The sequence below is a fragment of the Elephantulus edwardii genome, unplaced genomic scaffold, assembly GCF_000299155.1.
Source record: "Elephantulus edwardii isolate Elephantulus edwardi_28Jun2011 unplaced genomic scaffold, EleEdw1.0 scaffold00073, whole genome shotgun sequence".
In the NCBI taxonomy this organism is placed as follows: Eukaryota; Metazoa; Chordata; class Mammalia; order Macroscelidea; family Macroscelididae; genus Elephantulus; species Elephantulus edwardii.
This window is the reverse complement of record NW_006399823.1, coordinates 3,510,471-3,534,387: the sequence shown is the minus strand read 5'-3', so window position 1 is coordinate 3,534,387 and position 23,917 is coordinate 3,510,471.

Sequence of the window (23,917 nt, the reverse complement as noted above, 5' to 3'; positions counted from 1 at the left end):
CAGAAGAAGAATAGATGCCTTTGAGCTGTAGAGTTGGAGAAGAGTGCTGAACGTGGACTCCTTAAAGAACAAATAAATATGTTTTGGAAAGGATCCAGCCAGAGTACGTTTTGGAGGCAATGGTGATAAGGCTTTGTCTCACATACTCTGGGCATGTTGCTAGGAGGGGCTATTCCTTGAAGAGGGATATAATGCTTGGAAAAGTGGAGGGTTAATGAAGAAGAGGAAGACCTTCAATGAGATGGATTGACATAGTGACTCATGTAATGGCCTCTAGTGTGTCAAGAGATGTGAGGTTGAAACTGGATAGTCTAGGGTTCAGATCTGTTTTTCACAGGTGCACTATGGGTCATATTCAATTCAAAGGCACCTAAAACAATAACAACATGCAAAGGTATTTGACTTTGTGGATCAAATCAAATTATGGCTAACATTGTAAAGAATGGCAATCTCAGAATATTTAATTATGTTCATATGAAACCTGTATCTAGACCAAGAAGCTGTTGTCCAAAGAGAACAAAGGAATACTGTGTGGTTTAATATCAGGAAAGTTACACCTCAGGGTTGTATCTTTTCCTCCATACATATCCTTTATGCTGAGCAAATCATTGAAGAAGCTGGACTCTGTGAAGAAGTATGTGGCATAAGGATTGGAGGAAGATTCATTAACATCCTGAGTTACATAATATGTAGATGATACAACATTTATTGCTGAAAATGAGAAGCACTTGAAATGTTTGCTGCATTTCAATCACTACAACCTTCAATATGGAATGCATCTCAACATTAAAAAAGATAAAAAAATTCTCTGGACCAATAAGCAACATCATGATAGATGATGGAGAAAAGACTGAATTGTCAACTATTTCATCTTACTTGGACCGATAATCAACAATGTTGGTACCAGCAGTCAAGAGATCAGGAAGTATATTGCATTGGGTAAGTCTGCTGTCAGGGATATCTCCAAACTATATAAGAGGAGTTATGTCAGTTTGAAGAATAAGGTTTGTCTGATTCAGGTTATGATCTTTTCAGTCACTTTTTATGTACCTGAAAGGTGAATAATAAATAAAGATAACAGAAGAATTTATGCTTTTGAGCTGTAGTTTTGGAGAAAGTATTGAATGGATGCCAAAAGCAGAAACAGATATGTCTCTGAGAAAGAGCAGAGAGATTGTTCCTTGGAGGCAAGTAAGACAAAGATTCATCTCACTTAATTTAGGCATATTGCTAGGAGAGGCTACTCCTTGGAGAGCAAAATCATCTTGGAAAGGTGGTGGATAGTAAAAGAGAGGAAGACCCTCAATGAGATGGATTGACACAGTGACTCCTGCAATGGGTTCTAATACGTCATAGATAGATGATGAGGATGAAATAGGATAAGACAGAGCTCTGATCTGTTGTTCATAGGTTTGCTGTGAGTTGTAATAGACTCTATGACACCTGACCAACAAGTATTGTTCTGATATTCTCTGCTTTCAAACCAAGTTCTATCTCACATCAGTGATGATATCTGTTACTGCCAAAGAAGACATTCAATGAGATACATTGAATTAATAACTGCCACAATAGACTCAAATTGAGCAATTGTTTTGAGAATGGAAAAGGATGAGACAGTGTTTCCTTTAGTTGTGGACCCAGTGGGAGGGAGGTCTTGTGGCACAGTATTAAGAAGTTGTGCAATCCCAAATGTGTGCCCTTAGACTCCACCAGGAACTCTGAGGGAGAAGGATGGGCAATTTCTTCCCGTGAGATTAACTCCCTCTGAAAATTTGTTGGAGGGTCCACTATCAGTTGGTTTCAATTCAATTGTTTCAATTGTTGGCACACAACAATGTATTTTTCTAAACTAATTCAGCTAACAATAACACTATAACAACAGGGTCTGGATAAAAACATATTAAAACAAATGTATAATGGAGACACAAAGAATTTTGAACTGAAAGCAATATAAAGAATCTGTGATTGAACCCTCACAGTTTACACATTAAAAAATTTTAAAATAAAATGCAGACTTTATTTTCAACAAACTGTAAGGATTGACAGTAAAAACTGGATCTAAGTGTTGAATTGTTTCTAGTATCATTCTGCTTGCCTTTGATTGTCTTAGGGAGCTCTGGTGGCCTAGTGGTAATATGCTGTGCAGCAAACACCCCCACTCCCAAGATATAAGAAACAAAAATATAGGATAAGTAACTAATTTTGATATCCACTGATTATTTTCTGTTAAAATATAGACATAGTTAAGATGAACAGAGACTGCATATTTCTTATTCACTAAGGGAATTTCTGCCTGGTATGTAATAACTTTATTGAAAACAGCACTGAATGAATGAATTGGATTCAAAGCACAAAATAAAGACAAATACATTGCATATGGAAATGAAATATTAGAATTTTTTTCAATTCATATGAATGATCTGTGGAAGTTTGCTGGTAGCAAGAACATTGGTAGCTTTTTTGCAAACGGATTAATTAAACATTTAACAGCTTGTTTTCATGTACAGTTTACTCAATTTATATAAGCAATTACTGAATTTGCATGTACAAACGGATGCAGCTGCAAACCCTAAGGTATTTTTTTTATTAGGTCTACTAAAATTAAATCAGGAAATGGATTTAAAAGTAGTGTTTGGCATAGCGTACTCTGCCAATGATAAGCAGACCCTAGCACCCTATATTTGCAAAGAGGTTATTGGGAAGGTCACTTACACCAAATAAACTAATAGGATTTGAAATGCATGAAATCTAGTTTTACAGTTAAAAAGCAAGAAGGGAGCAAATCTTAATCACTCTCTGCCCTAACTCTTCAACCCTTATTAATTAGTTATGTAGAAAGTAGTCAGAGGAGTCCAGGTAGCATGTCAAGCATTCTGTGCACAACAAAAAGTCCTATAGAATGTTTAAGGTTTTTTTATACAAAGTTGCCGCCATTTTATTTTCAAAATAAATGTTGTTATTATGTGCCATCGAGTTGGGACTTACTCATAGCTGATTCTCCAGTAGCTTTTTAGAAAATGTAATTGGCATGGAAGGGGGTTACCCTTCTTTCTCCCACTGAACAGCTGGTGGAGTCGAACTATGTGTCATTGGGTTGGCAGCACAATTCCTTGCTACTAGGCCACCAGAGCTCCCTTTCTAAAGAAATATTTCCCTTATCTTTAGACTCGAGTTTAAAGACTCTACGAAACCTTTTCACATTGCATCAAATTTGGACCTAGAAATATTCTGAGAGTTTTTGAACTATTTCGTTGTTTTCTTTGAGTTTTATCTAGAAAACCTAGAATTTGAATGGCATAAATGTAATAGTATAATACATAGTGCTAAGTAATAAAAAAGTTACATATAATTACAGATTACTGGTAAGAAAATATGTTTTATAATATATTTACATAAACCAAAAGCCAAATGCACTGGCTTTGAACTGGTTCTGATTAACAGGGACCATATAGAACAGAGTAGTATTGATTTTAATTGGATTTGCAAGATTGTAAATCATTACAGTAGAATTCCACATAGATTTGCTGCAGAATAGCAGGTAGGCTCGAACAATTTTGGCTAGCAGAATGCTTTAATCACTATCTTAAGGGAACTGCTCCACATTTGTATAGAAGTAATATAAAAAACAAAAATCACTGCCATCAAGTCAACCTTTCATCAGGTTTCCAAGGCTATAAATCTTTAAATATTTACACAGATCAAGGACTGCAGCCTTTGATACAGATTAAAGCTCAATATCAAGAAAACAAAGATTCTCACCACTGGCGTGATTGGCATCTTAATGATAGATGGTGAAGAGATTGAGATTGGTAACAGCTTCAGTTTGCTTGGCTCAACAATCAACAGTCTTGACACCAGCAACAAGGAAATAAAAAGATGAATTGGATTGGGAAATTCTGCTGTTAGGGACCTCTCCAGAGTTCTGAAGAGGATTGATGTCAGTCTGGAGACTAAAGTGTACCTGATCCAGGCCATAGTCTTTGCAATTGTCCCAGCCATAGTCTTCGTAATTGTTCACTGTGCATCAGAAAGCTGGACAATGACTAGGGATAATAGAAGGAGAATTAATGCCTTCAAGCTATGGTGCTATAGAAGAATGTTGAATATACCATGAAATGTGAGGAGAACAAACAGGCTTGCCCTACAGATGGTGAAACTAGGTTTCTCCTTGGAGACAAGTATTCTGAAGCTCTGCCTGATATACTTTGGACATGTTACAAGGAAATCAGTCCTTGGAGAGGGATATTATGCTTGGAAGGGTGGGGGGACAGCACAAGAGAAGAAGACCCTCGATGAGATGGATTGATTCAGTGACTGGGGTAAAGGGGTAGGTGTGTCAGAGACAATAAGTTTGGCTCAGGATAAAGCAGAGTTCAGAGCTATTATACATAGGGTCACTATGTGTTGCAAGTGACTCGATGGCATGTAGCAACGACATCAGAAATTGTTAAGCTTAGTATAAAGAGTCTCTTCAACACATAAAGTCATTACATTTCAACTTGTGTGAATAATTGCCAACAAAACCCAAACTATCCTTACAAGAATTTACAATGATTATTTGCTACTTTGAGCTACAACAAACTATAGTTTCTCATTATTTAAATTTGCCTTGGAAATTTTTTATCATGGAGTCCCATTTTTCTTGCCTTTGATAATTGTTAAGTTCTATGTGACATCTAAAGATAATATCAGTAAAAAAGTCCTGATATATGCAGGGCTGCACTGACTAAAGGCAGGTCTGGTGGCCTAGCAGAAAGACGCTGTACTGCAATCCTGAAGGCACGTTAGAGGCCACCAGCTGCTCTGGGGGAGAAGGATGGGCAATCTCCTCCCATGCGATTAACCAACAGAGGGTCAGCTATGAGTCATTTCCATCCTGACAGTATATAACAACAACATTGATTAAATTATAGGATCACAAACATCAATGGCATAACAACAGTACAAACAGCAAAACAAAAGTAAAAATTGAGATCTCATAAAAAGAAACATTTTTGTTCATCAAAATATTTACTTAAAGAGTGAAAAAGAGACTGGCATTGAGAGAACATAAAATAAATTTAAAAAAATCATATGTCTGACAAGAATCTAATAACCAAACTATATATATGATTTCATCAAGTTATCAATTAAATGAGATGGTGTAATTATAAAATGATCAAAAGACTTGAACAGACATTTCACAAAACAAGACTTTGTATGAGAGATGTTTGTCATTTCTAACCACTAGAGAGATAAGTCTCATAACCACCACCAGTTTTTCTTGAAAATTCTTATAAGGACAAATACTGCATAAGACCACAATTGTAAAAATAGAAGGATAACTAGTAAAACATGTATGGGACTCAAGAGAGGAATGGGGCAGGAGCAGAAGGGTGAGGATGAATATAGGATTAAAACCAAATGGTTGAGCAATTTTGTGGATGGAGGGAAGGGAGTGAAGGAAATGGAAGGATCTGGAAGGCACCTGAAAATACAGGGAAATGATGGGCAAAGTATAACTGTGATTCATTTTATGGTGGACAAGGTTTGGTAGAGCTTCCCAATTAAAACAAGCTTGATAGCAGGAGTGGCATCCACTTTTGAAATGGCTTGCCTTTGGAAACTCTATGAACATTGAGAAATGACCAATGTTAATACAAGTGTTCAAGTCTTTTATTCATAGGGTCACTATGAGTGGTCTACTACTCACAGCACTTAACAACAACAAAAACAACACTGCATGAGAATGATTGTATATAACACAATGTGAATGAAAAATTGTGTGAAACACGTATATATGAACTTTGTAAGCAGACCAATATAAATTTTTTAAAAAATACAAGCACTGGAAAAAAACAACAACCAACCAACCACACCGTCAGATACCATTACACTCCAGCAGACTGGCAAAGATTGAAAACAAACAAAAACTCAAAATCCAGACTTTATGAACATTTGTAAAGGTATAAAGCCATGTTCATTCCTTATGAGAATGTAAAATGTTATGGAAACAACATGACATTTCCACAAAAGCTCTAAACTTAGAATTATTATATGACTCAACAATGTCACACCTAGGTATATGGCCCAAAATAAAACCATGAAAGGAGAAAGTCAGGTACTTGGGATGCTCATTGCAGTACTAGGTGCTACCAACAACTGTAAGAGAGTGGAAATAATCTAAACACAAAATCTAATACATACATATACTCAGAGGTATACGCTTCAGTCACTACGAGAAGTGAATCTTGGTGCATGCTATTAACAATATGGATGGGACCAGAAAACACACTGTCAAAATGTTACATAAAAAAAGGATAGGCAAATGTAAGAGGACAAGAAAAAGCAAATACATGGTGATAAAGTTCATTAGTGGTTATTGCAAGAGGGAGAAACCTAGGAATTAAAGGTAACTAATGGTGATTGATTTTTAATTTTTAATTTTTTTTATTTTTTTAGTATAAATTGATTCAAATACAAAATTTCTATACACTGTGTTACAATCATTCCTATACATTGTGTTTTATAATATTAACCACCATAGAGCTATGCCCACCATTATCCTGTCTTTTCAGGTCCCCTACTGGATCTTTCCCATTTCCTTCACCCCCTCCCTCTGACCAACAAATTTTTAGATCCTGTGATTTTCCCTCTTCCCACCCTCAATTGTATTTATTAAGGGCAGAAAGTTGCATAGCTCATCGATTTATCTACTATCAATAATACCAATAAGTTGTATTTCCGTAAAAATGTTTACTTGGAAAAATTTCGTGGCAGATGTATTTACAACAATGACCAATTAAAAAACAAAAACAAAAAAAAACAAAAAACAAACAACAACCGTGTATATACATCTAAAGCCCTCATGGAACCTGTTTGGAGGTTTGAGTTCATGTTTTCTTAAGACACTTGAATTAAATGCCCTGGTTGTTGCCTAGGATCTTAGGTCTCTAAAGCATGAAATGGTAATATTCTCTCCTTCTACACAAAAGCCCCATGATTAATTGCTGTCAATGCACATCACGGGTAGCCTCCTCTCATCTGTCATTGTAAGTTTACATGTGACTATAATGTTAAACAAGTTCCAGTGGATCTTCCAGATTAAGAAATACTATGCAGAAGGTTCTCACAATGTACTTTTAGAAATCTACTAACAAAAAACTTTATAGGTCACAAGGCTCAAACTATAAATGATTGTAGAAATGACCCAATACTGTAACCCAAAACTGGACAAGGAGCTTTGGATTCCTTGAATAAAAATGCTGATATTTTTCTGTCATCAGTTACATGGGAGAAATACCTGGAATTTACTTATATAAAGATTACAGTCTGTATAACCTATCTGTCAGTTCTACTCTGTTCCATGCATAAAAAAAAATATACTGAAGGCAGCACCAAACACATAAGAATAGCAGTCTGGATGGACAGTGTCTATTTCTACTATATAAAGGTCACTACAAGTCAGACACTGACTTTATGGCAACAAACAACAACAATAGATCCTAAGCCAAAGCTATCATTACCAGATGGAATGGTCCAACAACTACGCATTAAATGACCTTGAAATTAAAATTGTCTGATTCACCGTGTTGTTTCAAATTGGACCCGTTTTGTTTTTAATATTTCAGAAGGGATATTTATTTATTACTTTTGAGAACATGATAACCCAGATAAGGCTGAGATTACCACCTAATAAAGTTTTTTGGTATCTTCTAAATGAATAGATGTTGTTATGTGCCATAGAGTCGCTTGTGACTCATAACAATCCTATGTACAACAGCCCTGAAACCTGCTCTATCCTGTGCCAACTTTACTGTTTCTTTCTTTTTTTTAAACTCTCAAATATTGGGGGTACAAGGAGGTGAGGGTTGGGGGAAGAAGGGTGAGGATGGGCCAGGATGCAGTTGCAGAGCTGCACAGTTTGGTCGGTGGGGGGGAGCAGGTGAAGGAAATGATGAGGGTACAGTGGGGACCAGATGCTACAGAGGAATGACAAGCATTTTCCAATAGTAATTAAACCAACTGTCTTATTGATTTGGGAATTGGATGCCCACTCTCTGGCTTCTTCATGCTGAACAGGGGCGTAGATGTAAAGGGGGGAAGGGAGGACGCTTTATCATCTTACTGGTGGTCTTGGGTTACAGCTGCTTGCCTTCTTGCTCTGTTAGAAGATATTTTCCTGTCATTTGCTCCCCTCTGGACTGCAAAAGTGTTTTCCCAGGTGGGTCCAGTGGGGATGGCTGGTTGAACCCAGAGGCTCCATCCTCCTTTGCTTCCTTAGCTGTCAGTTGTATTTCCTTTTTGTCACTGGCACTGGGTTCAGGGTCAATTCTGGAGTAAAACTCAGAGCTAAGGTTACCTATAGGAAAGGGAGAAAACCTAGAGAGAACAAACTTGTGAGTTACAAATAGAAGGGCTTTGAGGGTGTTGCTTTCAGGTTTACTGGGGGGGGTTGGGTGGCAGAAGGTGGCCTAAGTAACATTCTCTGGATACCCTAGGCATTCTTTTTTTTTTCTTCTCCTTCCCCACCCAGGGGTCAGATGGCACAATCTGGGGACTGAGGAGCTCACCCTGAGGGCCGCGACAGCTTGCCCCGAGCCGGGGGCTGAGGGCAGCCCGCCCCAGGCAGAGGGCCACGACAGCTCTCCCTGAGCCGGGGGCCAAGGGCAGCCCATCCCGAGCAGGGCAACACCCCCCAGGAGCTGGCTGGTATACTCCCACTCCAATTGCCCCTATCCCAGTCTGGTCCCCTTGCCTGACTGAGGACTCTGTGGTCAGGGATAGTGTTTCCAATTACAGCACTGCCACTTTTACCCCCCATAAGTGGTCACACTATATTTTGAAGTAGGTGTCACTGCCCTCCCCCTTTATATATTATAAAGGGAACCTGAGAATTGTGAACAGAGTCTCCCCCAAGTCTAACCATCTTTTGGCAGAAGCATTCAACAGAACAAAGTATGTGGTACATTTAGGATGTCAGTCCTCTTGTGCATGCTGCCACTGTTAAGATCATCAGACTCACAGTGACTTTCAGCAATCCATTGCATAGGTAATCGTCCTCTTTGGCCTGTCCAATGCATACGTAATCGTCTTCTTTGGCCTGTCCAAGGAAACCCAAACCTGCAGATGGCGGGCATGTATCCCATCCCCCACCTCCTATGCAGGCGGCCAGCAGGGGTGCACGCCCCCACAGCACGAGCAGTGCTCGGCAGGTGCTTGGCCCCTCTTGTGTGGGCGGCTGGTGGGCACCCGCTTTCCCCACAGCTGCCATCCTTCCTTGAAGAATTCTCTCCAGACCAAGACCACCTTGCAGCAGTGTGGTGGCCTCACTGTACCAGTCTTGAGGAGGGCCGGTGCCCAGCATCCATCCTGGGTGAGGGAATCCATTCATTCCGGCTGTGGAAGCCTCATGGAGCTGCAGTGGCTGTTTGGCATGGCGCGGGCTCTGCGGGGCCGGGGGTTGGGAGCCACAAGACTCACCCATTTCTCCTTGGGAATCCTTGAATTCCTGTTGTTGAGTCTCTATCTTCACTGAGGGCCAGTCATCAACTGTTTAAGTGTTCAATTATCAACAAGCTGAAGTCTGTCAAAGGCCATAATGGCCCTGCTTTAAGTGGTTCACTGCTCCCGCAGCTCACCACGCTGTCTCTGCCTCCACCACCATCTTGGATCTCCCCTGGACCCCTTTTTTGAAGCTGCCTCATCAACTATCATGGTGACAGTCACATTTGTGAATGAAACGGGAACAGGCCTAAGTTTTCTGGGAGAAAATTCTTTAAATCAGTCATAAGGTACTTTTTCCATATAATTCTTACAGCATATTACATTTAAAATTATATTTTATATTATTGTGGGCAATAATTTTCATTGAATTTCATGTTTATCTCAACAAAAATAGACTTCCAAATTAGTGACATAGTCATCAAAAAATAAGGACAACTAAAATAAATGAAAAGAATTACCTACTGTAGTGTTAAGGTACTTTTATCACTATTATTATTTTTGCAAACGTATTGTGTCTCCTTGAATGGATCTAAATCCATGATATCTTTATAAACTTCAAGTCTGAACACAAAATGTGTACAGTTTTGTATTGTTTACAGGATTCTCTATTGCCTTTGAAGTGAAATGGAGAAAGCACCAGCATATTTAGATCATTCTCCTATGAAAGTCAGTTAAAATTTACATAAGCAGATTTATATAAATTGTCAAGTTTGTGTGTTTTCAAAAACAGTTCAGAAGAGTGAAAGCTATAACAATTAGATTAATTTTTATATAATGTGATTTATATGTTTCTTCAGAACACATCAGTGAAAGTAAGATTTTCAGTAATCATAAATACATGCACTCAATATATACAAAGATATTATATATACCTCATAATCATAGAGAAAAAGCAACTTCTTATAAGCCATGTTGATCTAAAATAAATAATAAAGTGGGTAATCTTATTGCTACGTTCCTTTTCCAATAGATTTATACTGTTAGTGTACTCTTCCCTGTATTCCTTATTCCTGAATATAAGATTGAAAACAGGCATGGCACAGAGTTACAAGAACTGGAGTTGAAAAAGTCAAAAGGAAAAAGCATATATACCATTTTCCAAGTTGAAATAACAGAAGAATATATATTATCCTTCAGTTGGAATAGTGAAGGATTCTTTGGGTTCATAATGAATTACATGGAAAACATCAAAAGAAAAAGGAACAATCACTTCTCAGCCTTTTGGCTAAGATCAAATGTCATCTCTATTCTTACCAGTTTAAAATATGATGAATCCTTTATCTGAGGATGATATATTAAATAAAAGAACAGGTCAAATGGAAAAATACTCCCTGTTCATGGATAGAAGACTAAACACTGTAAAAATGACAATCTACCAGAAGTAAAAATTCACTTTTTAAGGATATAGAAAAGGCACTTCCCAGTTTTATTTGGAAAGGAAAGAGACTCAAAATAAGCAAAGCTCTTTTGAAAACCAAGAAGTAGATAGGAGGCATCTCACTCTCTAATCTCAAAACCTGTTTACTATACAGCACTCATAGTAACCAAAACATCATGGAATTGGTACAACAACAGGCATATAGATCAATGGAATAGAACTGAAAATCCAGAAATCAACCTATGGTCAACTGATATTTGACAGAGCAACAAATCCCATTAACTGGGGTGGAAAACAGCTCTTTATAAATAGTACTGGCAAAATTGGACATCTACATTGCAGAAAACTGAAGCAGGATCCACATCTCACACCATACACAAAACCCAACTGAATCAGAGTGATTCACAGAGATTCAGAGACCTGGGGGTAAAACTCCAACCATAAAGATCGCAAAAGACAAAATGTGAACAAAATGAGAAGCCCTGGCCTATGTATGGCACATATAAGCTTGCAAAATAAAGTCAGAAATGCACAACCTGGAGAAGAGAAAATCAATAAATATGACCTTCTTAAGGTCAAATCCCTGTATGCATCAAAAATATTCTTTGGTAAGGTGAAATAAAAGACCACAGATTTGGAAAAACAAAACAAAGCAAACAAACAAACAAAACAAAAAACATCCACACATTTGGCAACAACATTTAAAACAAGAATCCCCAAACAAAGTTAATACAATACTGCTGGATCTCCAAGCATGACATCCCTTTCCAGGGAAATGAGCTCTAGTATGTCAGAGATGATGATTTTGGCACAAGTAAGACAGGGTTTAGGCTGGCTGTTTTTAGGATCACTGTGGATTATCCTCAGTTCGACAGTACCTAACAACAACATCAACTGGGCCTCTACAATAAAACACTGATAAGCCAGTCACAAAATGGGCAGAAGACCCGAAAAGACCCTTACCAAAAGAAGACACTCTAATGACCAAGAAACAAATGAGGAAATGTTCAAAATCACCAGCAATTGGAGAGATGGAAATCAAAATAATGACATACCATCTCACTCCAGCAGCAGTAGCAAAGTTTAACAACACAGCAACAATTAATATTGGAAAGATGCACAGAGATTGGAAAACTGAAGGGTGTTTGGCCCAATCCATAGTAATTTTAATCACTTGTTATGTGTTAAAAAGATGGAGAATAAATAAGAAGACCTAAAAATTCTGGCGCATTTGAATTGAGTTTAACATAGAAATACTAACTACATACATACCAAGAGAAAAATTACCAAATCAGTTTTGGAAAGATGCATGGCCTGAATGTTTAGATGTACTTAAGATGTGAACCTTAAAAGCAAGCACACCCCAAATTCTCACATATTTTCAACTTGTCATTAAGAAATGTGATTCACTAGAGGAAGGCATCATGTTTGGCAAAACAAAAGGTCAGTGAAAAAAGAGAAAGAAAGATCCTCAAAAATAAAGATTGACAAAATGACTGTGATGGAACTGAATAATGTTTTGTAGTAGACAGGGTTAGTATAAGTGGAACAAACTTGATGACACCTGCTGTTGAGGGAGAATCAACTCATAGTGAGCTTTCCAGTGGGTTTTTTGATTTCTGCAAATTGCAGGGGAGGAGATTGCCCATCTTTCCCCCTAACAGAGTCCCTGGTGGATTTGAATTTCCAGAGAGGCACAGTTTACTCAATCATTGCTCTCAAAGCAGGACTGACTCTTAGCTGACACTCCATAGGGTTTCCAAAGATGCACAATACACTAGAGGCGATTGTCCACCTTTCTCCAAGAGCCACTGCTATCCCAAATATGCCAAGTGATGGTCCCTAATAACGGCTGTGTTCTTGTCCTCAATTACTAACCAGAAGATCGTTAAGTCGAACCCACTAGTGGTGCCAGGGAATCAAGCTTGCTAACCTGCTTTGGTAAAGAGTATAAACAAAAACAGCAGGGCCAGTTCTATCTGTTACATAGGAATCTCTATAATTTTTAAATTGTCTATGTATCAAGAAGGCTGTGTTTATCTTTATTTATATGTCAAGTACTATTCAAGGTCCTGCTTTTTAAAAATAATGTCTATTTAGTAACATAATTGTCCGTATAACTAAGTTTTGATTATTAATCATTTTCTAATTTATCAGACCAGTCATTAAAGTGTAGAAGTGGAAGACATTTTGAGGTTTAGTCAGTTTCAGGTCTTTGTGTAATTTTGCTATCTTTGGATTACCAGTGCTCAAAACCCAATATGGATTTGCTTAAATCAAAAGGGAGAGATTATCTTACGTGAAAAGATATGGAAAACACAGATGAGTTAAAATTTGAGAGAATGAGGAATCTGGAATTGTGCTGCTTTTTTTTTTGGTGAACTTCTGCTTCATAGCACAATCTTTAGATACTCTGGGAATGTGACCTTTAAAATTCTAGGCACTTAGTATCAATATAGGGAGCTCTGGTGATGTAGTCCTTAGCAAGCTGTACCTCTCTAGCAGTTTGTATCTACCAGCTGTTTTGCAGGAGAAAGATTGACAATCTCCTCCTGTTCCATTTCTAGCTTCCCTAAAGCTTGATGGACGATAATGACTAGTAATATCAAAACCTCATGGAAAAAGAAAAATAGATCCTTTCTTTTTTCCAGTTAAAACAATTCAACTTAAGTCAAGGGCTCATTCTCATACCAGCTTCCTACAAAAAGAGGTTTGCATCTCTTAGGAATTCCTTAAGTAATTACTTATTTGGAAAAAAAGGAAACAAGAAATTAGTAGGATTCTGTACAATCAATGATTTCTTCATTACAAATACTTTGTGTAAGAAAAGTAAACAGAGGTTATAGACATGGATTTCACCTGATGGTATGCATAGGAATCATATCAATTACATCCATTGAAAGAAACTCTGGAGAAGCTCAATATCAGCTGTGGAAACTAGGCTAGGTGCTGATTTAGGAACAGACCGCAAACTACTTATACACAATTTCAGCTGAATCTAAAGAAAATGGAATCAAATCCACAGGAATAAAAATAAGACTGTGAGACTATCCCATTCAAATTTCAAAACGATGTCAGGATCAGGTTTGAGGCATTGAACACTAATGAGTTGTGGGAGGATATCAAGAAAATTAGCTGTGAAGAATGCAAAAAGTCGTTACAGAGAAAGAGGAGGAAGAAAAGACCATGTTGGATATGAGCTGAGACTGAATATTGCACCAGAGCACTGATAAGCAAAAGCAAAGGGGGAAAAAATCAAGAAATTAAGGAGCTGAACAGATTTCAAAGACAGTGGAGGAAGACAAAGTATTATAACAAAATGTGCAAAGAACTGGAGTCAGAAACTCAAAAAGGCCAAACTTGCTCGTCATCTTAAGCTGCAGGAACTGAAGAATAAATCTAAACCTTGAGTAGCAATACTTAAAGGTGTTTCAGCAGAATATTAAACGATCCAGGAAACATTAAAAGACGATCGGAGAAGTATAAAGAGTCATTATGTCAAAAGGAATTGGCAGACACAGAAGAATTTCATAAAACAATGTATGAGTAAGAGCCTGTGGTAATGAAAAAAGAAGTTCAGGCTGCTCTGAAAGAATTGGCAATAAACAAAGCCCTGTGAATTCATAGCATACCAACTAACATATTTCAACAAACAGAAGCTGCCCTGGGTGCACTCACCAAGGTGTGCCAAGAAATCTGGAGGACAGCCACCTGGCCCTTTAACTGGAAGAGCTCTATATGTGTTCCCATTCCAAAGAAAGGTGACCTGACAAAGAGCATAAATTATTGAATAATATCATTAACACCACATGCAAGCAAGATTCTGCTGAAGATTACCCAAAAAACGACTGAAGCAGTACATTAACAGAGAACTGCCAGAAGTGCAGGCTGGGTTTAGAAGAACCTGTAGTATTAGGGATATTAGAGCAAATGTCAGATGGATCTTGACTAAAAGCAGGAAGTACCAGAGGAATGTCTATCTGTGCTTCATTGACTGTGCAAAGGCATTTGAACATGTGGATCACAACAAACTCTGGCTGTCTCTGAGAAGGATGAGAATCCCACAACACTTGTTTGTGCTTACGTGAAACTGATACTTGAAGCAGGAGGTAGTGGTCAGAATAAAGTTAGAAAACACTGCTTGGTTCAAAATCAGAAAGGGTGTGTGCCAGGGATGTGTCCTATCTCCATACCTTTTCAATCTATATGTAGAACAGATCATCCTGGAGGCTGGTTGGGATCTATGAAGAAGAGTGTGGCATCAGGATTGGAGGAAGACTCATCAACAACCTGCATTATGCAGATGACACAATCCTGCTTGGTGAAACTGAGGAGGACCTGAAGTGGTAGCTGCTGAAGGTCAAGAACTGCATCCTTCAGTATGGATTGGAGCCCAATATCAAGAAAATATTCTCACCACCAGGCCAACTGGCAGCATCATGATAGACAGTGAAGAGACTGAGATTGTTAACACTTTAGTTTGCTTGGCTCCACAATTTACATTATTGGTGTCAGTAGCCAGTAAATCAAAAGACAAATTGCATTGAGAAAGTCTGCTGTCAAGGACCTCTCCAGAATGATGAAAAGCAATGATGTCAGTCTAGAGACTAGGGTGCCCCGATACAGGTCATAGTCTTCACAATTACTTGCTATATGTCAGAAAGCTGGAGAACGAATGTGAAAGATACAAGGAGAATTGATGCTTTTGAGCATCAATATGGTGCTGGAGAAGAGTATTGAATATACCATGAACTGTGAAAAGAATAAACAGGTTTTTCCCAGAGAGGATGAAACCTAGCTGCTCCTTGGAGGCAAGGATTCTGAAGCTTTGTCTGACACATTTTGGGCATGTTGTAAGGAAGGAAGTGTCCTTGGAGAAGACCATCATACTTGGGAGTGTGGAGGGACAGCACAAGACAGGAAGACCCTCAATGAAATGGATTTATTCAGTGATTGGGGTTGTGGAGGCAGGTGTGTCAGAGACAATAAGGTTGGCACAGGATAGAGCATGGTTCAGAGTGGTTGTACACACGGTCACTATGTACAAGTGACTCAACAGCATATAACAACAAACAATAACAATATCAACTTTTCTTTTTTTAGAAATTACTACATATATTGTAAAGATTTTGTTATTGTTATTACGTACCATTAGTGGGAACTGAATCATAGCTGACCCTGTCATGGATTTTTAGAGCCAGTAAATCATGTAACAGCAGATTGCCCATGTTTCTCCTACAGAGTAGCAGGGGCATATGGGTCACTTGCTTCCAGCCTGCAGACTTGTTTGTTGACTTTTTCTTTTGTGGTACAAGGGAGTTGCACAGCTAATCAAAGGCTTCACCTCTCTGGCAGTGTGGGTCCAAGAAATCTTTAGGAGAAAGATGAATAGTCTTCTCTTGTGTGATTTAGAGCTTCAGAAACATGCAGGCAGTTCATTTACAAGTTGGTTTCTACATTGCGAAGCCAATAAGTAAGAATTCTAATTAAAAAAAAATTCCCAGCTGAAAGAGGCTGGAAATTAATTTTATTTGATTCATAAAATGTACATATGAAAAAGTAGAGACCAAGTAAAGCTATTAAAATTTTCTCACATATATGCCTAGAGGAAACTTTCCCACTTTGTAACCTTGCAAACATTGCAATAAACAATGAAAGTAACTTGGGACTTTATGCAAGACAATGTCTTCATCCTTTCCAAAGAAAAAATGTTTATTTTTTATTTTATTTTCAATTACAAGTATAGGGCATTTACATTATCTTAATAGTGATGCATTTTGCAAAATATTTTAACATGCTATTTTGGATATGTAATCCACAAATAAGTAGACAAATTCAGATATTTGTTCTCATTTTTAACAATTACAATTTTGAGATAGATGTTCTATTTAACATACATCTGGGGTTTTTTTGCATTTTATTTGTATACTTGTTCAAATGTTAATTATTTTAGGAAGGTAAGTTTAATGATAAGTACAGATAAAATCATCCTGACTGCTTGGAGTACTGGCTATTAGTGAACCACAAAGGTATATTCAGTCTTAAGTGAAATTTTCTAATTACAGCTTAGGTGTAATTGTTGATACTCTGAGAGAGTGATAGGTTAAGCTGCAAGGAGCTACTTCGCTGACCTTATTTACAAGATGACTCTATAGTTGTCTTGTTCCTGGAACAAAATCAGCTATCAGATTTTAAAATACTTTATATATGATACCGAAAAAAAAGGAAGAAATAGAGAGGTGCACAAAAGATATAGGGAACAAAGGTAAACACTATTACACACAATCCTGTATTGCAACCTGTACTTGGATCAAGAGGCAGTAGTCAGAACAGAGCAGGGTAACACTGCATGGTTCAAAATTGGGAAGGGTGTACGCCAGGGATGCATCCTGTCTCCATACCCTTTCAACATGTATGCAGAGCAGATTATCCGAGAAGCTGGGCTCTATGAGGAGAATTGTGGCATCAGGATTGGTGGAAGATCTATTAACAATCTGCGTTATGCAGATGACACAACCCTGCTTGCTGAAACTGAGGAGGACCTCATGCACTTGCTGAGAAGGGTCAGGGACTGCAGCCTTCAGTATGGACTGAGGCTCAATGTCAAGAAGACAAAGATTCTCACCACTGGACCAATTGGCAGCATCAGGATGGATGGCGAAGAGACTGAGATTGTTCACAGCTTCAGTTTGCTGAGCTCCACAGTCAACACTCTTGGCACCAGCAGTCAGGAAATCAAAAAGCGTATCGTGATGGGAAAGTCTGCTGTTAGGGACCTCTCTAAAGTACTCAGGAACAACGGTGTCTCTCTGGAGACTAAGGTCTGCCTGATACAGGCCATGGTATTTGTAATCGCTTGTTATGCCTCAGAGAGTTGGACAATGACTAGGGAATGGACAATGACAGAAGGAGAGTGGATGCTTTTGAGCTGTGGTGCTGGAGAAGAGTACTGAATGTACCATGGACTGCCAGGAAAACAAACAGATTCATCTTGGAGAGGATTAAACCAGGCTGCTCTTTGGAGGCAAGGATTCTGGGGCTTCGTCTGACATACTTTGGACATGTTGCCAGGAGGGACGGGTCCTTGGAGAGGGACATCATGCTTGGGAGGGTGGAGGGACGGCGCAGGAGGGAAAGACCCTCTATGAGATGGATTGATTCGGTGACTGGGGTGATCGGGATGGGTGTGTCAGAGGCAGTGCGTTTTCGCAGGATAGAGCAGTGTTTAGGGCTGTTGTGCGTAGGGTCGCTATGAGTCGAAAATGACTCGACGGCACATAACAACAACAACAACAACAAAGATAAAGCTACAAGTGACTCATAGGCAGACAGGTAAGACAACAAAGTAAGGAGAAGTGAGATGGATGATACCATGACCATACAAATGTTTGACAGATGATGTCTCTATATATTCATATTTGTGTTTATGTATGCTATCAATATATCAATGCATGTAATTAATAGAGCCAAGAAGGGATGGAGAGCTCATGTAAACTCCCAATATAACACTATGAGAGAGTGAGTTCTTGGTTCTAAGGCCTTGAGAACAGTTTTTGGAAACTTCAGGGCAGTCGGCAAAGCATAGCTCACAAAGTCAATGTTCTACGTCCTACTCCTGTAAGTAGTGACTGGCATGTTAAAAGTTTGTGAGTAGTCGTCTCAGATACATTTATTGATTTCACCTTTGGGGAGAAAAGATTAGAAAAGAAAAACAAAGATGCACAAAAACAATTAGTCCCAAAGATTAATACATCACAAGAACCTCAACCTCCACCACCTTAAGATCAGAAGAAATACATGCCCAGCTAAAGGGATCACATTAAAAAGTTCTGGGCAGAGTAGGAGAAATAATTGAAACAAAACTTAAGATCATAAAAATGACCAGACTTGCTAGTCTGACAGAGACAGATAGAATACTGAGATAGTGAACTTTAGTTACTTGTGGAGCCTAAAATTAAACTTACCTCAATGCAACAATTATTTCCTAACAGTAGAGAGGCTTATGTTGTTGTGTGTGCCATTGAGCCAGAACTGATTCATAACAGAGCCCATAGCGGGAGGCAGTAGGTTGCACAAAAGGCAGTAGATTGCACAAGAGGAGATTGTCCATCCTTCTCCTATGGAGCAGATGGTGGATTCAATCTGTCTGTCTTTAGGATTGCAGTGCAGCTACTTACACTAGGCCACCAGACAGGCCAATAAGGCAAGCAATAACAAACACTAGGGGCAAAAACATACCTTATGACAATCAATTGTAAAAAATCCAAAGGGCAGCATTTGCCAGAGACAAAGCTTAGAAGGCAGTTTGGGGTTTCAGAATGGTAGAATATTTAAAAAAAAAAAATGAGAATCACAGGCAAGAAACAGGAAAGATGTAGTTAAAATCTGGGTATTATGATTACTGTCACAAAATAAATATATATATGAAAAGTGCCATGAAAAACCATTTTGCACTGTAAACTTTCAATCAAATCCCAATTCTAAAACAAACAAAATAAACCCTCAATTTTAACTGTAGTGAAAAGGAAAACGTACAGTATTCTCAGAGGAATTCTTGAGTATTTATTTGACAAATATATACTGGTACTAGATATATATTAAATACTGTCCTCATTCATTTATTCACTCATCAAGTCAGAATCAACTCATAACTGACCTTCCTTTTTTTTTTTTGAGAAATTGTAAATTCCACAGGAACAAGTTAGCCAGTATTTTCACATCGAACCATCAGTGAATTCAAACCAACAGAAAGTACCACCTTTGGGTTAACAATGTTGTTCTCTACACACTAGGCCATTATCACTCCTTTGCATTGACCTAGACTTAGAAAAATAAAGCAAATAAAAATCTTCCTTCTTGGCTTTGCATTTTAGTAGAAGAGAGAGAGAAAAGAAATACTAAACATGTAATGCAATATTATTATCAGAGTGACAGTGCTGTGGGCTGCCTTCAAGATAGTTACAATTCATAGTAACACTATGAAAAACATATCTGAATCTTACCCTGTCTTGCAATATCTTCACAATATCTTGTTGCAATCTGTCAATTCATCTTGTTGAGAGTCTTCCTTTTTTTTATGGCTCTCCAATTTTCTCAGCATGTTGTCTTTTTCTAAGGACTGTGCCTTCTGAAAATATGCCCAGCGTATGAAACAAAGTTTCACTATCCTTGCCTCGAAGGGGCACCATCATTACATTTACTCTTTTGATAGACTCCTCTCCACTACCACAAATCAAAGGCATCAATTCTTCTTCAGTTGTCCTGATTTATTGTCCAACCTTCAGAAGCATAGGAAGCAACTGAAAATACCACAGCTTGGATCACTTATACTTTAGTCTTTAAACTAACTTTCTTTTTTTCTCTTTAGTATTTTGAAGTGGTCCTTAACAGCAGATTTGTCCAGTGTAATGTACTTTTATTTATTGACTACTATTGGCAAGGATATTCTTGTGGATTCAAGTAAAATGAAGTCATTGACAACTTCAATCTTTTCTCTCTCACTCATAATGGTACTTACTGGTCCAGTGGTGAAAATTTTAGTCATATGTTACCTCCTGAAATGGTTCAGTGTTGACCAATTCACTTTTAAACAGTGATTCTGTAATCCTTCCATCTTCCTTTGATTCTTCTTGCTTCAATATGTTCCCTATGGATTTCTTCAATATTTCTACCTGTGACTTGGATTTGTTCTTCAGTTCTTTCACCTTGTGAAATGCAAAGTGTTTTCTTTTCTTTTGTTTTTCTAACTCCAGCTATTTGTCCATTTCATTACAATACTTTGTCTTCTCAAGCTACACTTTGAAATCTTCTTTTCATTTCTTTTTCTTCAATATTTCTACCCTTTTTTACTTGCCTATATTCTAGTGCAATTTTCAGAGTCTCATCTCACACTCATTTTGGTCTTTTCTTAATTCCTTGTCTATGTAATTCTCCTTGTCTTTCTTCTTGGAAGATATCCTTAATGTCCTCCCACAACTCATCTAGTCTTCAGTTATTAGTGCTAAATGCATCAAATCTATTCTTGAGAAAGTCTTTTTTTCTAACTAAAAAAGCTGGAAAGTGTCTAAGAATGACAGAAGAAGAGTTGATGGCTTTGAGTTGTGGTGCTGGAGAAGAGTCTTGAACATACCCTAGACCACCAAGAAAACAAATGGGTCCATCTTGGAAAGGGTGAATTTCTCCTCAAAACCAAATTTCTCCTTAAAGGCTAGGATTTTAAAGCTCCATCTCACATACTTTAGGCATGTGACCAGTAGGGACTGATCCTTGGAGAAGGACATGATGCTTGGAAGGGTGAAAGGACAGTGTAGGAGGGAAAGAACCTGGATGGGATGGATTGACACAGTAACTGGAGTAATGGGAGCAGATGCGTCACAGTCAGTGAAACTGGCTCAGGATAAGGCAGGGTTCAGAGCTCCTAGACATAGGGTTGCTATGAGTCACAGGTGATTTGATGGTGTATAACAACAACAGCAAAATAGTGAGTTTATATTTCAGTGTAACATAAATTTAATTATAGAAAAATATTGTATCAACTCAAATAAAAAATAAAACGCTTAATAGAGAATATATAAAGGTGACTGTCATCAACATTGTGTAGTGATAGAAAAGGCACTAGACCAATCCACATGGGGAACGTTGTGTGACTCTGTCCAGTACCTTAAAGCAACTTATCAGATTTTTTGTCCTAGATAAGAAATATATGTTGCATATTTTTAAAATTCCAAGGTGTCATTTCTACAATAATGAAAGGGACAGGAAAAGAAAGCACAGCCAGTATTAATTTAATGGAGTACCAAAGAATATTAAGTAATCTTATATCTCTTTATAGAAACTCCTTTTTTTCAACATCTGTGATGACAAAATAAGCATTTGTTTGTTATATACTGCAACAGTATGTTAAGTACTAGCATAACAGCTGTTGGACATCACTTTATAATTAGTGGTTACAAGGACATAGCTGTGGAAACAACCATGTGTCAATGCTCAAAATAGATACTGAAGAGTTCTGAGACAGTATAATACCAACATTTCATAGTGTAATAAACACACAAAAATAGAAAGTTCAAGAAAATAATGACAAAATACATGCCGGCAGGGGCATGGGGAATCAGGTATATAGAGACTTTGAAAGAGACCTGGTAGTATAGCAGCACAACTGTCTACTGCTAACTGAAAGGTCTGTGATTTGAAATCAAGGGAACTCAGGTGGCTTTGTGGTAAGGAATTCCACTGCCATCCAGAGGAATACTATTCAAGGCTAATAATAGCTGCTCTGCAGGAGAAAACTGGGCAATCTCATCTCATGCAATTTACTGTCTCTGAAAATCTGCTGGAGAGTCAACTATGAGTCAGTTTCAACTCATGAGCTGGAACCATGTACTCTTCAAAATCCAACACAGGGAATGCTTAAGCAGGGGAAAAGTTATTATATATAAGACTTAAAAAGTATAAAAGCTTAAAAAATTAATTATAACAAACATTTACACAATGCACTCATCCCATCTTATGCTGTGCTTCAATTACACAATATGTGTAATGAAAACAGGACAATTAATGTGCTTCATATACTTGAACCACCAAGACAAACCAGACATGACACCAGAGGCAGAGCCTTCTTACTGGGAATCACCAAGGAAGAGGAACATTTGCAAACAGATACTATGGACTAGAACATGGAATGTGAGAAGTATGGATGTAGGAAAACTGGAGATGGTTAAGGAAGAAATGGACTGCATAAATATTGACATATTAGGCACTGGCAAAATGAAATGGGTTGATATGGAACATTTTGAATCTGATAATCATATGAACTACTACACTGTAAATGAAAGGTGAGTAAAAAATGGAGTCACTTGTATAGTTAAAAAGACCATTTCTAGATCCATCTTGAAATACAATATTGTGAGTAACAGGATAATATTCATACACACACAAGAAAGACCTGTTAATAACACTATAATTCATATATATACATCAACAACCAGGGCCAAAGAGGAGGAAATGATTACTGCTGCCAACTTTTACAGTCGGATATCGATAGACCATGCAACCAAGATACTTTGTTAATAATGAGTGACTGGGATGCAAAAGTTGGGAACAAGGAAGAAGGATCAGTACTCAGAAAGACTGGCCTTAATGACAGAAATGGAGCAGAAAATAGAATGATATAGAAGTCTATACAATCGATGACCTATTCATAGTGAACACCTTTTATGAGAAACATAAACAGCAACTATACACATGGACTTCACCTGATGGTCTACACAGAGGAATTAAATTGATATATCTGTGCAATAAATCACTGGAGAAGCTCAATATCAAGGCCAGGTATTGATTGTGGAACAGACTATCAGCTACTCATACCCAAGTTCAAATTGAAGCTAAAGAAAAATCAAATCCACAAGAACCAAAGTTTGAACTCACATCCATCTCACCTGAATTTAAAGACCATCTCAGGAACAGGTCTGAGGCCTTTAACTTTAAGAAGTGATGAGATGAGATGAGATGAGTTGTGAGGGGATATCAAGAATATAATTAATGAAGAAGGTAAACAGTGATTAAAAAGAGAGAGGGAAGTAAAGACCAAGATGGAAGTCAGAAGAAATTCTGACTATTGCCCTAGAGCACTGAGAAGCCAAAGCAAAGGGGAAAAAAAATCAAGATGTTAAGAAACTGAACAGAAGATTTCAAGGAGCATCTTGGGAAAATAAAGCAAAATATTATAATTAAATGTGTAAAGAGCTGGAGATTGGATATCAAAAGAGACAAACTCGCTTGCCATTTCTTACACTGAAGGAACTTAAGAACAAGGTTAAGCCTCAAGTTGCAATGATTAAGAATGTTGAAAGCAGAATGTTGAATGACTCAGGAAGTACTAAAAGAAGATGGAAAGAGTACATACAGTTACTATATAAAAAATTTAGCTGGCACAGAAGGATTTCATGAAATAACATATGATCAAGAGCCTATGGTGTTGAAGGATGTTTAAACTGCTTTGAAGCAATTGGCAAAAAGCAAGTCTCCAGGAATTGATGGAATACCAACTGACAT